The sequence below is a fragment of the Arabidopsis thaliana genome, chromosome 3, assembly GCF_000001735.4.
Source record: "Arabidopsis thaliana chromosome 3, partial sequence".
NCBI classification, from domain to species: domain Eukaryota; kingdom Viridiplantae; phylum Streptophyta; class Magnoliopsida; order Brassicales; family Brassicaceae; genus Arabidopsis; species Arabidopsis thaliana.
The window spans coordinates 13,830,255-13,844,733 of NC_003074.8; the positions used below are offsets into that span (position 1 = coordinate 13,830,255).

The window sequence follows — 14,479 nt, forward strand, 5'->3', positions numbered from 1 at the left end:
CGAGTATGTTGGTGGAAGTGTGACTTCCTGTTCTGTTTTTCCTCTTTCTGAGCACCAATAGCTCCAAAACATCTGAAACAACTCCAGAATGCAGAATGTATGCAAGACTAGTCCTAGACTCTACTAAAGATGCAAAATGTACAAAAATGATGGTGAATGCTATGAAAGATGGATGAAACTAGACTCAAAATGGTGATAAAAGGATGTGTAAAACATGCAAATTATAGACATATCAATAGTCTTTCTCTTCTGACCAATCCCAGGTGATCTTCTTTCTTGAAATCGTGTCATGGTTGAGCTGGGGTTGAACCTCCTTTTGCATTCAACTTTGTTTGTCTCTAAGCTTTTCAACATTGTAGCTCAGTTTCTGAATGGTTCTGTTCTGGAGATCAGTCTTTCTTTTGAGTAGTCGAGTTCGATGGCGGAGTTTGAACCAAAATTTGCTCCTTCCCGCTTTTAATCTCAAGGCCTTCACTTGGAACCGCTCTCTAGATCTCTAAGGTTTTTCCTTCTGTTGGTGACCTTGTCGGAAATTTGTTGATGTCAAACTGTAACTTGACATGCCTCCCAAGGTTGAGATCAATCATACCATATCTGACATCTATTACTGCTCCCACTGAGGCTATGAAAGGTCTTCCTACGATAAAATCAGTAGATACCTCAACTCCATCTACCATTACTGGCACGTTCTCTAGAATGCAGAAATGTCTCCTTGAAGTTCTATCAGCAAGGATCAAGGTGATGTCACAGGGCTTGTACTGAACGAATCCCAGCTTCCTTGCCACAAAGAGTGGCATTAAACTGACTGAGGCTCCTAGATCACATAGACAATTGCTGAAAGTCAATTGCCTAATGGAACATGGCAAAGTGAAAGATCCAGGATCTTCCAGCTTCTCTTGAATAATCCTCTCACCAGCGGCTTGATGCATAATGACATCGTCTTCGTCATCTGAATCCTGATATATGTTGAGCCTTTCCAGTATCAGGTTTCTCACATCTTTGTGAGGGTCTGAAATCAACTTGAGGACTTCTACTAAGGGCATCAAAGCTTCCATCTCATCAAGTTGTCTTTCTGCCAGAGATTCATATATGCTTTTCCAAGCTTTCCTGAACGTCCATGGAAGAGCAAGTGAGGGTGATGGAGCTGGCTTGAATCGTTTTACCATCCTCTCGATTATAGCAGCCTTCTCCTCCAAGTCAGACTAAGCCTGATAGAAAGGTTGAGCTGAATAGTCGATCTCAGCAACAGAGACTTCAATCTGAGTGGAAGCCTCCCCTTCTAGAATTACACTATCCTTAGTGTTTGATGTAGAGACATGTTGAGTTGGCAGATCTAGCTCATGTCTGATAGTGATTGCGTGTGCAGTGGCATACTCCTTAGGGTTCTGGATTGCTTTTCCTGGAAGCTGGCCTTGGTTGCTTGTAACAGGTGGTGAAGTAGTGATGCCGTCAAGATATCGTACCCTTGTGTTCAATGATTCGAACCTGCTACTCAGTTCATTGACGTGTCTGTCAAATTTGTTGTTTAAGTCAGCCAGCTTCTTAGCGGGTTCCATTACCCCTGCGGCTTGGCCTTGCATGATCTGTTGGAGCATATTCTTGATGTCTGATTCCTGGGGTGCAGAGGCCTGATGTTGTTGTGGTGTGAAACCAGTTGGTGGCTGTTGCTGTTGATACCCTCCTTGGAACTGCTGCTTAGGGACGAACCCTTGGCTTTGGTTGTAAGTAACAAACGGTTTGGGTTGGTTCTGCTGCTGCTGTTGAGGGTAAACTTGGTCCTGAGGATTGGCGACATTTGTGCTTCTGTATGACAGATTTGGGTTGGGTCTGTAATTGATGTACCCTTTGTCGTAGCCGCCTTGGTTCTGAACATAACTGATTTCAGCGCACTGATCATTCTCCCCCTCTTGGATTTGGAATACTTTGTCTTCAGAGGCGAAGTGAACATGCTTCTGCTGCACTTGGAGGAGTTTGTCGATTTTGTCATGGAGAGCTTTAATCTCTCAGCGGTGCTTGTCATCAGATTCAGTACTGGTGCGGATGCTTCTGTCATAATCCTCGTTGTAATTGCCATCCGACTGAGCCAAGTTTTCAACTAGCTCCCATCCGTCTTCGACATCCTTTTTCAGGAAATTCCCGTTGTAGGCGGTGTCAAGGAGCATACGTATCTTAGGCAGGACGCCTCTGTAAAGTGTGCTGAGAAGAGAAGCTTCCTTAAATCCGTGATGAGGGCATTTGGTTTGATAACCCTTAAAGCGCTCCCAAGCTTCACAGAAGCTTTCATTTTGCTTCTGAGTGAATCCGGATATCTCGTTCCGGAGTCTTGCAGTCCTGGAATTGGAGAAGAATTTTGCCAAGAAGGCCTTTTTGCAGTCATCCCAGGTCGTGATTGATCCCTGGGGTAGCGTCTTTTCCCATAGATGGGCTTTTCTCCAAGTGAAAATGGAAACAAGCGAAGCTTGAAACCATCTTCACTAACTCCATTGATTTTAGTAAGGCCACAGAGCCTTTCGAACTCGTCAAGATGATCTAGCGGATCCTCCATTGGCAGGCCATGAAACTTGTTCCCCTGAACCATTGCAATGAGACCGCTTTTGATCTCAAAGTTGTTGTTCTGTACTGGAGGTGGAACAATTCCATGACGTTGGTTGTGGTTCTGAGGGAAGTCACCAGCACCAATGTTGGTAGGTTGCTCTTGCTCATCTACAACGTCTGCCATTGTATCGGTTTCTGTCTGTTCTTTCAGTTGGCGAGCAATACGGTCGATGTTATCGTTGAATAGGAGGTCCTGATTTCCTTGTGACCGTGTTTGCATGCAACAGATAGCAGCCGGGCTATAACAGACGAATCAGAGATGCGTCTGTAAAGCGGGTTGCAAGGTACCTGAAACACAAAGACAGAAAAGGCACAATGTTAGTAACTTGTGTAACAAAAACGAACTTGATAATAACGTTTCTAATGATCTCAAATATAACAAACAAACACTAAACTGGCAACAGCGCCAGATTGATAGTAGGATTTTAGTCAATTAATCCTAAAACACTATCCTGTCGTTGTAGTATTTTAGGATGTCAATCCAATCCGGTGTGATGCAAACAGATGAAATATGATCAAAAAGCTCTAAGTCAAGCCAAGAAGAAAGTTGGTTGGTTCTAACAGTCCTAATATGCAATAACAGAAATGAAATGAAACTAAAAGCAGAAATGGCAATAGCAGGCAGGTGAATAACAAAGCAGAAATGATAACAAGCAATAAAATGGATAAACGATTCCTAAGGATGGGGTAATCGAATAGTGTGGTCTCCTTAATCTATTCAGGCGGTTGACAAAACTTCACAGAAGCTATCCGTAGACAACAAGTTCAACAATAGATTAATTCACTCCCGTGATAGAAATCCTCAAGCAAAGCTAGACACTGACCTAAATCCCTTTAGCGATCTCTAACTAAGCAGGCATTATCGAATCAACATGTTAAAGTCAATACCCTCTCTACAGCCAATCCCTTGAGGTAGAGTCAAATATCTCTGGAATTAATAGGATCCAACGCCCATTAAATGCCTTTTGAGCGCTGGACGTCTGGACTCATACTCCACATTAGCCAGTGAAACAAGCAATAAGCGCAACTAATCCAGAAGGGATTCTACTATTCTAAACTCAACCACCTAAAACGACCAAGTAAACCACAACTAATCTATCCCATCCTCAGAAATACAGTTCACTACTCAGACATAATCAAAGACAATAACAAAGCAACGATTGAAAACATGATAACAGAAATGATGAAAGACTTAGACGAAAACTGAATATCAAATACTTGAAAGTGCAAAAATACAAAGTCGCAAGAGAAACACTGCGGCTATCAAAGTTGCGAAATGTAAAAGCGAGATAAATAACGGATACCCACGGGAAAACCCTAAGAGGCAGTTTATATAAGCGAGAAATTAAACAAAAAAGGAAACTAAATATATAGTGAATCTTCACGTCATGATCCTGCGACCGAATGTATCATTGGCATCTGACAGCTTAAATGAGCTTCCCAGTGATCAAGTATGTCATTGATCAAACTGGGCGTCAAGGGCTTCGTCTTGCGATCGAGCAAGATGCAGTGAAGTCGAGATTGAATGGTCCAGCGACCTTGTGATCCAGTGCGATCGAGTGGATGTCATGAGGTGGTGATCGAGTGCTTTCTTCGGCTTCTCTTCTCTTCTTTGTTCTCAGCTTGTCTGGTTGAGTGCGGAACGAGCAGATAGGCTTCCTGGTGGTCGAGTGGTGATCGAGTGGTTCTGATGGGGTGATTCCTCTGGCTTCGCGATTGAGTGAAACTGAGCTGCTTGCTTCTCCGGGGTTGCGATAGAGTGATTTGCCCTGGCAGGGCTTCGAGGCTACGATAGAGTACTTTTGCTGAAGGCGTCATTGGGCATTCTGACTTCTTGTTCTGTTTTTCCTCTGTTTGAACTCCAAAAGCATCCAAAGTACCTGAAAACAACCAAATATGCCATGCACATGCAGTCCTAATTGAAAATCGTCCTAAGTATGTAAAACACACTAAAACGACTCCTAATGAGATGAAATGTGGATAAAACAATGACAAAGTGGTGAAGAATGAATGCCTAAATCATGCAAATTATAGACACATCAAAGCTCTCTGATGAATGAGGAAGCACAATGGAATTCTTCTATTTGTATTTTTCTACTCCAAATTTTGACCTTAATGTACTTTTTCAGGCCTTTTTGTGATCTTTTCTATATTACGGGGCGAAAATTATATGTTCGGACATTGTTTTTGAATATTTTGCGTTAATCAAAGCTCATATAAACAAGATAGGGTATTCCTACATAGCTGGTGGAACCCACGGCAAATGGATCATAAAGTCTTCAAAAAAGAGTAGATACGATTGCATTGCATGTAGTAACGGATGCGATCATACCAGCATTAATGCACCGGATCCCATCAGAACTCTGCAGTTAAGCGTGCTTGGGCGAGAGTTGTACTAGGATGGGTGACCTCCAGGAAATTCCTCGTGTTGCATCCCTCTTTTTTTTCTCGGTTTTTCTCTTTTTTGTTTTGTTAAAAATATATGATTCTATAACTTTTAGACCGTGAGGCCAAACTTGGCATGTGATACCTTTTCGGAAAGCCCAAAGAGAGCTCTCCAATTAATGAGGAAGGAAAATGGAATTCTTCTATTGTTTTTTTTTTCTACTCCAAATTTTGACCTACATGTACTTTTTCGGGCCATTTCGTGATCTGTGCTATATTACGGGGCAAAAATTATATGTTCGGACATTGTTTTCGAATATTTTACATGTATCAAAGCTCATATAAACAAGATAGGGTACTCCTACATAGCTGGTGGGACCCACGCCAAATGGATCATAAAGTCCTCAAAAAAAAATAGATACGATTGCATTGCATGTAGTAACAGATGCGATCATACCAGCACTAATGCACCGGATCCCATCAGAACTCCGTAGTTAAGCGTACTTGGGCGAGAGTAGTACGAGGATGGGTGACCTCACGGAAAGTCCTCGTGTTGCATTCCTCTTTTTTCGGTTTTCCTCTATTTTGTTTTGTTAAAAATGTATGACTCTATAACTTTAAGACCGTGAGGCCAACCTTGACATGTGATACCTTTTCGGAAAGCCTAAAGAGAGCTCTCCGATGAAAGAGGAAGGAAAATGGAATTCTTCTATTGTTTTTTTTTCTTCTCCAAATTTTGACCTTAATGTACTTTTTCGAGCCTTTTCGTGATCTTTGCTATAGTACGGGGCAAAAATTATATGTTCGGACATTGTTTTCGAATATTTTGTATCTATCAAAGCTCTTATAAACAAGATAGGGTATTCCTACATAGCTGGTGGGACCCATGGCAAATGAATCATAAAGTCTTCAAAAAAGAATAGATACGATTGCATTGCATGTAGTAACAGATGTGATCATACCAGCTCTAATGCACCGGATCCCATCAGAACTCCGAAGTTAAGCCTGATTGGGCGAGAGTAGTACTAAGATGGGTGACCTCGAGGAATGTCCTCGTGTTCCATCCCTCTTTTTTTCGGTTTTTCTCTATTTTGTTTTATTAAAAATGTATGACTCTATAACTTTAAGACCGTGAGGCAAAACTTGACATGTGATACCTTTTCGGAAAGCCCAAAGAGAGCTCTCCAATGAATGAGGAAGTCTTTTTCTATTCCAAATTTTGACCTTAATGTACTTTTTCGAGTCTTTTCGTGATCTTTGCTATATTACGGGGCGAACATTATACGTTCGGACATTGTTTTCGAATATTTTGTATCTATCAAAGCTCTTATAAACAAGATAGGGTATTCCTACATAGCTGGTGGGACCCACGGCAAATGGATCATAAAGTCTTAAAAAAAGAATAGATACGATTGCATTGCATGTAGTAACAGATGCGATCATACCAGCACTAATGCACCGGATCCCATCAGAACTCCGCAGTTAAGCGTGCTTGGGCGAGAGTAGTACTAGGATGGGTGACCTCGAAGAATGTCCTCGTGTTGCATCCCTCTTTTTTTCGGTTTTTCTCTTTTTTTGTTTTGTTAAAAATGTATGACTTTATAACTTTTAGACCGTGAGGCCAAACTTGGCATGCCATACCTTTTCGGAAAGCCCAAAGAGAGCTCTCCAATTAATGAGGAAGGAAAATGGAATTCTTCTATTGTTTTTTTTTTCTACTCCAAATTTTGACCTTAATGTACTTTTTCGTGCCTTTTCGTGATCTTTGCTATAGTACGGGGTGAAAATTATATGTTCGGACATTGTTTTCGAATATTTTGCATGTATCAAAGCTCTAATAAACAAGATAGGGTATTCCTACATAGCTAGTGRGACCCACGACAAATGGATCATAAAGTCTTAAAAAAGAATAGATACGATTGCATTGCATGTATTAACGGATGCGATTATACCAGCATTAATGCACCGGATCCCATCAGAAATCTGCAGTTAAGCGTGCTTGGGCGAGAGTTGTACTAGGATGGGTGACCTCCAGGAAAGTCCTCGTGTTGCATTCCTCTTTTTTTTCTCGGTTTTTCTCTTTTCTGTTTTGTTAAAAGTATATGACTCTATAACTTTTAGACCGTGAGGCCAAACTTGGCATGTGATACCTCTTCGGAAAGCCCAAAGAGAGCTCTCCAACTAATGAGGAAGGAAAATGGAATTCTCCTATTAATTTTTTTTTCTACTCCAAATTTTGACCTTAATGTACTTTTTCGGGCCTTTTAATGATCTTTGCTATAGTACGGGGCGAAAATTATATGTTCGGACATTGTTTTCGAATATTTTGCATGTATCAAAGCTCTTATTAACAAGATAGGGTGTTCCTACATAGCTAATGGGACCCACGGCAAATGGATCATAAAGTCTTCAAAAAAGAATAGATATAATTGCATTGCATGTAGTAACAGCTACGATCATACCAGCACTAATGAACTGGATCCCATCAGAACTCTACAGTTAAGCGTGCTTGGGCGAGAGTTGTACTAGGATGAGTGAGCTCCAGGAAAGTCCTCGTGTTGCATCCCTCTTTTTTTCGGTTTTTCTCTTTTTTTATGTTAAAAATAAATGACTCTATAACTTTTGGACCGTGAGGCCAAACTTGGCATGTGATACCTTTTTGGAAAGCCCAAAGAGAGCTCTCCAATTAATGAGGAAGGAAAATGAAATTCTTCTATTGTTTTTTTTTTCTACGCCAAATTTTGACCTTAATGTAATTTTTTGGGCCTTTTCGTGTTTTTTGCTTTATTACGGGGCAAAAATTATATGTTCGGCCATTGTTTTCGAATATTTTACATGTATCAAAGCTCTTATAAACAAGATAGGGTATTCCTACATATCTGGTGGGACCCACAGCAAATGGTTCATCAAGACTTCAAAAAAGAATAGATACGATTGCATTGCATATAGTAACAGATGCGATCATACCAGCACTAATGCACCGGATCCCATCAAAACTCCACAGTTAAGCGTGCTTGGGCGAGAGTAGTATGAGGATGGGTGACCTCCCGGAAAGTCCTACTGTTGCAGCCCTCTTTTTTCGGTTTTTCTCTATTTTGTTTTGTTAAAAATGTATAACTCTATAACTTTAAGACCGTGAGGCCAACCTTGACATGTGATACCTTTTCGGAAAGCCTAAAGAGAGCTCTCCGATGAAAGAGGAAGGAAAATGGAATTCTTCTATTTTTTTTTTTTCTTCTCCAAATTTTGACCTTAATGTACTTTTTCGAGCCTTTTCGTGATCTTTGCTATATTACGGGGCAAAATTATATGTTCGAACATTGTTTTCGAATATTTTGTATCTATCAAAGCTCTTATAAACAAGATAGGGTATTCCTACATAGCTGGTGGGACCCATGGCAAATGAATCATAAAGTCTTCAAAAAGGAATAGATACGATTGCATTGCATGTAGTAACAGATGGGATCATACCAGCACTAATGCACCGGATCCCATCAGAACTCCGCAGTTAAGCGTGCTTGGGCGAGAGTAGTACTAGGATGGGTGACCTCGAGGAATGTCCTCGTGTTGCATCCCTCTTTTTTTTTCGGTTTTTCTCTTTTTTTGTTTTGTTAAAAATGTATGACTTTATAACTTTTAGACCGTGAGGCCAAACTTGGCATGCCATACCTTTTCGGAAAGCCCAAAGAGAGTTCTCCAATGAATGAGGAAGGAAAATGGAATTCTTCTATTGTTTTTTTTCTACTCCAAATTTTGATCTTAATGTATTTTTTCGGGCCTTTTCTTGATCTTTGCTATATTACGAGGCGAAAAATTATATGTTTGGACATTGTTTTCGAATATTTTGCATGTATCAAAGCTCTTATAAACAAGATAGGGTATTCCTACATAGCTGGTGGGACCCACGACAAATAGATCATAAAGTATTCAAAAAAGAATAGATACGATTGCAATGCATGTAGTAACGGATGCTATCATACTAGCACTAATGCACCGGATCCCATCAGAACTCCGCAGTTAAGCGTGCTTGGGCGAGAGTAGTATGAGGATGGGTGACCTCCCGGAAAGTCCTCATGTTGCATCCCTCTTTTTTTCGGTTTTTCTCTATTTTGTATTGTTAAAGATGTATGACTCTATACCTTTAAGACCGTGAGGCCAAACTTGACATGTSATACCATTTCGGAAATCCCAAAGAGAGCTCTCCGATGAAAGAGGAAGGAAAATGGAATTCTTCTTTTGTTTTTTTTTCTACACCAAATTTTGACCTTAATGTACTTTTTCGAGCCTTTTCGTGATCTTTGCTATATTACGGGGCGAAAATTATATGTTCGGACATTGTTTTCGGATATTTTGTATCTATCAAAGCTCTTATAAACAAGATAGGGTATTCCTACATAGCTAGTGGGATCCACGACAAATGGATCATAAAGTCTTCAAAAAAGAATAGATACGATTGCATTCCATGTAGTAACATATGCGATTGCATTCCATGTAGTAACATATGCGATCATACCAGCACTAATGCACTGGATCCCATCAGAACTCCGCAGTTAAGCGTGCTTGGGCGAGAGTAGTACGAGGATGGGTGACCTCGAGGAATGTCCTCGTGTTGCATCCCTCTTTTTTTCCGGTTTTTCTCTTTTTTGTTTTGTTAAAAATGTATGACTCTATAACTTTTAGACCGTGAGGCCAAACTTGGCATGCCATACCTTTTCGGAAAGCCCAAAGAGAGCTCTCCAATGAATGAGGAAGGAAAATGGAATTCTTCTATTGTTTTTTTTTCTACTCAAAATTTTGACCTTAATGTACATTTTCGGGCCTTTTCTTGATCTTTGCAATATTACGAGGCAAAAATTATATGTTTGGACATTGTTTTTGAATATTTTGCATGTCTCAAAGCTCTTATAAACAAGATAGATTGCAATGCATGTAGTAACGGATGCTATCATACTAGCACTAATGCACCAGATCCCATCAGAACTCCGCAGTTAAGCGTGCTTGAAAAAGAGTTGTACTAGTATGGGTGACCTCCCGGAAAGTCCTCGTGTTGCATCCCTCTTTTTTTTTTTTTTGGTTTTTCTCTTTTTTTTTGTTAAAAATGTATGACTTTATAACTTTAATACCGTGAGGCCAAACTTGACATGTGATACATTTTCGGAAGGCCCAAAGAGAACTCTCCGATGAATGAGGAAGGAAAATGGTATTCTTCTATTGGTTTAACTCCTACTCAAAATTTTGACCTTAATGTACTTTTTCGAGACTTTTCGTAATCTTTGCTTTAATACGGGGCGAAAATTATATGTTCGGACATTGTTTTCGAATATTTTACATTTATCAAAGCTCTTATAAACAAGATTGGGTATTCCTACATAGCTGGTGGGACCCACGGCGAATGGATCATAAAGTTTTCAAAACAGAATAGATACGATTGCATTGCATGTAGTAACAGATGCGATCATACCAACATTAATGCACTCGATCCCAGCAGAACTCCGCAGTTAAGGGTGCTTGTGAGAGAGTAGTACTAGGATGGGTGACCTCCCGGAAAGTCCTCGTGTTGCATCCCTCTTTTGTTTTCGGTTTTTCTCTTTTTGTTTTGTTAAAAATATATGACTCTATAAAGTTTAGACCGTGAGGCCAAAATTGGCATGTGATACCTTTTCGGAAAACCCAAAGAGAGCTCTCCGATGAATGAGGAAGCACAATGGAATTCTTCTATTTGTTTTTTTTCTACTCCTAATTTTGACCTTAATGTACTTTTCAGGCCTTTTTGTGATCTTTGTTATATTACGAGGCGAAAATTTCATGTTCGGACATTGTTTTTGAACTAGGATATGACCCGCGGTATACCGCGGGTTAAATATTTTAATTAATTTTCGATTTTTGTAACATGAAGAATTTGTTGTGATATTTGTTATTGTTTGTGTTGATTAATAATTTTCGATAAGGTTGTGTACGCGTATTAGTAAGTCGTATGTTTACAATATTAATAAGTCTAATATTACTTTTTCTCTTAAGATTTGACCCGTGGTACACTACATGATAATTTTTTATTTTTAGTCAGAAAACTTTTATATTAAAATTACAAAATTAAATCTTTATTTGGTTTTAGATTTAACTCGTAAAACATATGGAATATAGTAACTGTGTATTACAGTTACACATTTAGATGTGTCAGCGAAGATTAACACTTATTTTGATATAGTATAATGTTGATTTTCATTGGGATGTCTCATATTAATATCGAGCCAAACCGTTCCATTCAAACTCGTCCCATCCAAATCCGTCTCATCCAAACTCATTCCATTATATAAACTCTTCTCATTTACACTCATTCGGCAATATAAACCCGTCCCGTGATAACTAAACATAATTTTGTTTTTTTTGTTTAAATAATAATTTACATCTAACTTATTAAAATTTGACTCAATTCAAATTTTAAATCTACCTAACAAAAATTTAGTGAAAGAAAAATAAATATTACACTTTGAAGAAAGTGTAAGACAATATCAAGTTGTTGATTCCGTCCATTCTTGGATCAGTCTCAAACTCAGGATCAATGTAGAAGAAGACTTGCAAAACCAAGTAATAAAAGGTTTTAATGGACTCTTGACTTCATCTGAGGAGAATATAGCCAAGAACAAAAGCGTAGTTACCGGCATGTCATCTGCTCTCCAGGAAGGAGTCGCTGCTCCTCAAAGCAAAAACATTGTATCTTGTTGAAATAAACTCCTGTCTGAAGAAACCAATATAAGAATTTGAGAATCGACCAATATTGTTCTACGGATAGGATCGCACTACCAAGGCTAATATATATACACCTTGATGGGAGTAACATTGTATGTCGAGACGCCGGTTATTGGAGCTGAACTTTTGTTTTCAGCAGTGTAAAATGCGAGTGCACTTTCTCCTGGCGTTACTCTAACCTATAAGAACGAACAAAAACCAAAAAAACATATCAGTTAAAAAAACACTAACTCGTCACAACACTCTTCTTGAGATATAAAGTCTAAACCTCTCTCTGTGATGAAGTGAACTTCCATTGCATCTCATCTGCAACATCGGCATTGAACTGCACCACAATCTACCTAACAAACCGGCGGCGGCGAGTTCTAGATTTGCGCCGAAACAGACGTTAGTGAGAGCTTGAGGAGGATAAAGATCAGAGACTACGATGGCGGCGGTTGAAGAATCGAAGAAAGATAAGGTGGAAGTGGAGATGGATATGTGAAGAGCATTAGCGAGTAAATCACTGTCGTGAAAGAAGGAACCAAAGGTTAGCCATGAATCGATGTTGAATTTTGGCAGAATGACCAAGGGTCAACACTCGTTAATCCCTCCGATGATGTCATTATGATTTAGTAAGGAATGAGGTAAGTGCTTGATGAGTTAGAAAGTCTAATGAAACTCTATATTTATAGAGATGTTTAGTTTAGGTGTTTAGGTTTGCCGATCAAATAAATTCTTGGAGATCAAAGACTCATCAAACATTAAATCTAAGATACGTCAAAAAAAAATCATGGTAAAATCACCATAAATTAATACCACGATTTTAGAAAAGATTAGTATATTGTGAAGTTACAATATAAGTAGGATTGAAAATTAGGTTTAGGCAAAATTTTAAGATTCGAATATGTAGAGAATATGCATAATGCTAGTTACCAAATTTAAGTTTCCAATATAGAAATTGGCTTGAATACCTTGTTGTAGAATTTGAAATTATTAAATAGTGGTTGCAATCCACGTAATATTTTTTAAGATTCCGAATCTTAACTTAATGATTGACATTTACATGATTTAATATATGGTTAGTTGTTTAATATCGAATATCCCATTTAATTCTCGTCAAATTTACTAATTAATTTTTGTTCTTTTTTTTTCTTTTTTTTTGAATTTGATTTCATAATTTAATGTTAGCATTAATTTCGTAATTGTTTATGTTAACATTATTTAGGCATATTCGTTACCATAATTATGAAAAATCTTACCTAATTTTGTTTAATTGTTTTGTAGATATTCAAACTACTGATAATGGGTCAGTTAATGGGCCAAAGATCCAGCAAAAAATGCGGATAAAACCCCAAAAAAACCAGACCCAATAAATTCTTTATTTTGTATTTCAAAAATGTTAAGTAGATATTTTGCATGTACCAAAGCTCTTATAAACAAGATAGGGTATTCCTACAGAACTGGTGGGACCCACGTCAAATGGATCATAAAGTCTTCAAAAAATAATAGATACGATTGCATTGCATGTAGTCACGGATGCGATCATACCAGCATTAATGCACTGGATCCCATCAGAACTCTGCAGTTAAGCGTGCTTGGGCGAGAGTAGTACTAGGATGGGAGATCTCTCGGAAAGTTCTCGTGTTGCATCCCTCTTTTTGTTTTTCGGTTTTCTCTATTTTTTTTGTTAAAAATGTATGACTCTATAAATTTTAGACCGTGAGGCCAAACTTGGCATGTGATACCTTTTCGGAAAGCCCAAAGAGAGCTCTCCGATGAATGAGGACGCACAATGGAATTCTTTTATTTGTTTTTTTCTACTCTAAATTTTGACCTTAATGTATTTTTTCAGGCCTTTTTTGTGATCTTTGCTATATTACGGGGCAAAAATTAAATGTTCGGACATTATTTTTGAATATTTTGCGTTTATCAAAGCTCATATAGACAAGATAGGGTATTCCTACATAGCTGGTGGGCCCCACGGCAAATAGATCATAAAGTCTTCAAAAAAGAATAGATACGATTCAATTGCATGTAGTAAAGGATGCGATCATACCAGCATTAATGCAACGGATCCCATCAGAAATCTGCAGTTAAACGTGTTTGGGCGAGAGTTGTACTACGATGGTTTACCTCCAGGAAAGTCCTCGTGTTGCATCCCTCTTTTTTTCTCGGTTTTTCTCTTTTTTGTTTTGTTAAAAGTATATGACTCTATAAATTTTAGACCGTGAGGCCAAACTTGGCATGTGATACCTTTTCGAAAAGCCCAAAGAGAGCTCTCCGATGAATGAGGAAGCACAATGGAATTCTTTTCTTTGTTTTTTTCTACTCTAAATTTTGACCTTAATGTATTTTTTCAAGCCTTTTTCGTGATCTTTGCTATATTACGGGGCAAAAATTAAATGTTCGGACATTATTTTTGAATACTTTGCGTTTATCAAAGCTCATATAGACAAGATAGGGTATTCCTACATAGCTGGTGGTACCCACGGCAAATAGATCATAAAGTCTTCAAAAAAGAATAGATAAAATTGCATTGCATGTATTAACAGCTGCGATCATACCAGCACTAATGAACCGGATCCCATCAGAACTCCACAGTTAAGCGTGCTTGGGCGAGAGTTGTTCTAGGATGGATGACCTCTAGGAAAGTCCTCGTGTTCCATCCCTCTTTTGTTTCGGTTTTTCTCTTTTTTTTTGTTAAAAATAAATGACTCTATAACTTTTAGACCGTGAGGCCAAACTTGGCATGTGATACCTTTTCGGAAAG

The 14,479-nt window shown here is 38.6% G+C and overlaps 2 pseudogenes across 2 annotated transcripts; both read right to left on the bottom strand.

The window, feature by feature from the left end:
* Positions 1-235: 235 nt before the first annotated feature.
* Positions 236-2,815, bottom strand: AT3G33100 (annotated as a pseudogene; the record flags this gene model as incomplete). Its single annotated transcript has 1 exon — positions 236-2,815.
* Positions 2,816-11,396: 8,581 nt separating this feature from the next.
* Positions 11,397-12,210, bottom strand: AT3G33103 (annotated as a pseudogene). Its single transcript has one exon.
* Positions 12,211-14,479: the final 2,269 nt, after the last annotated feature.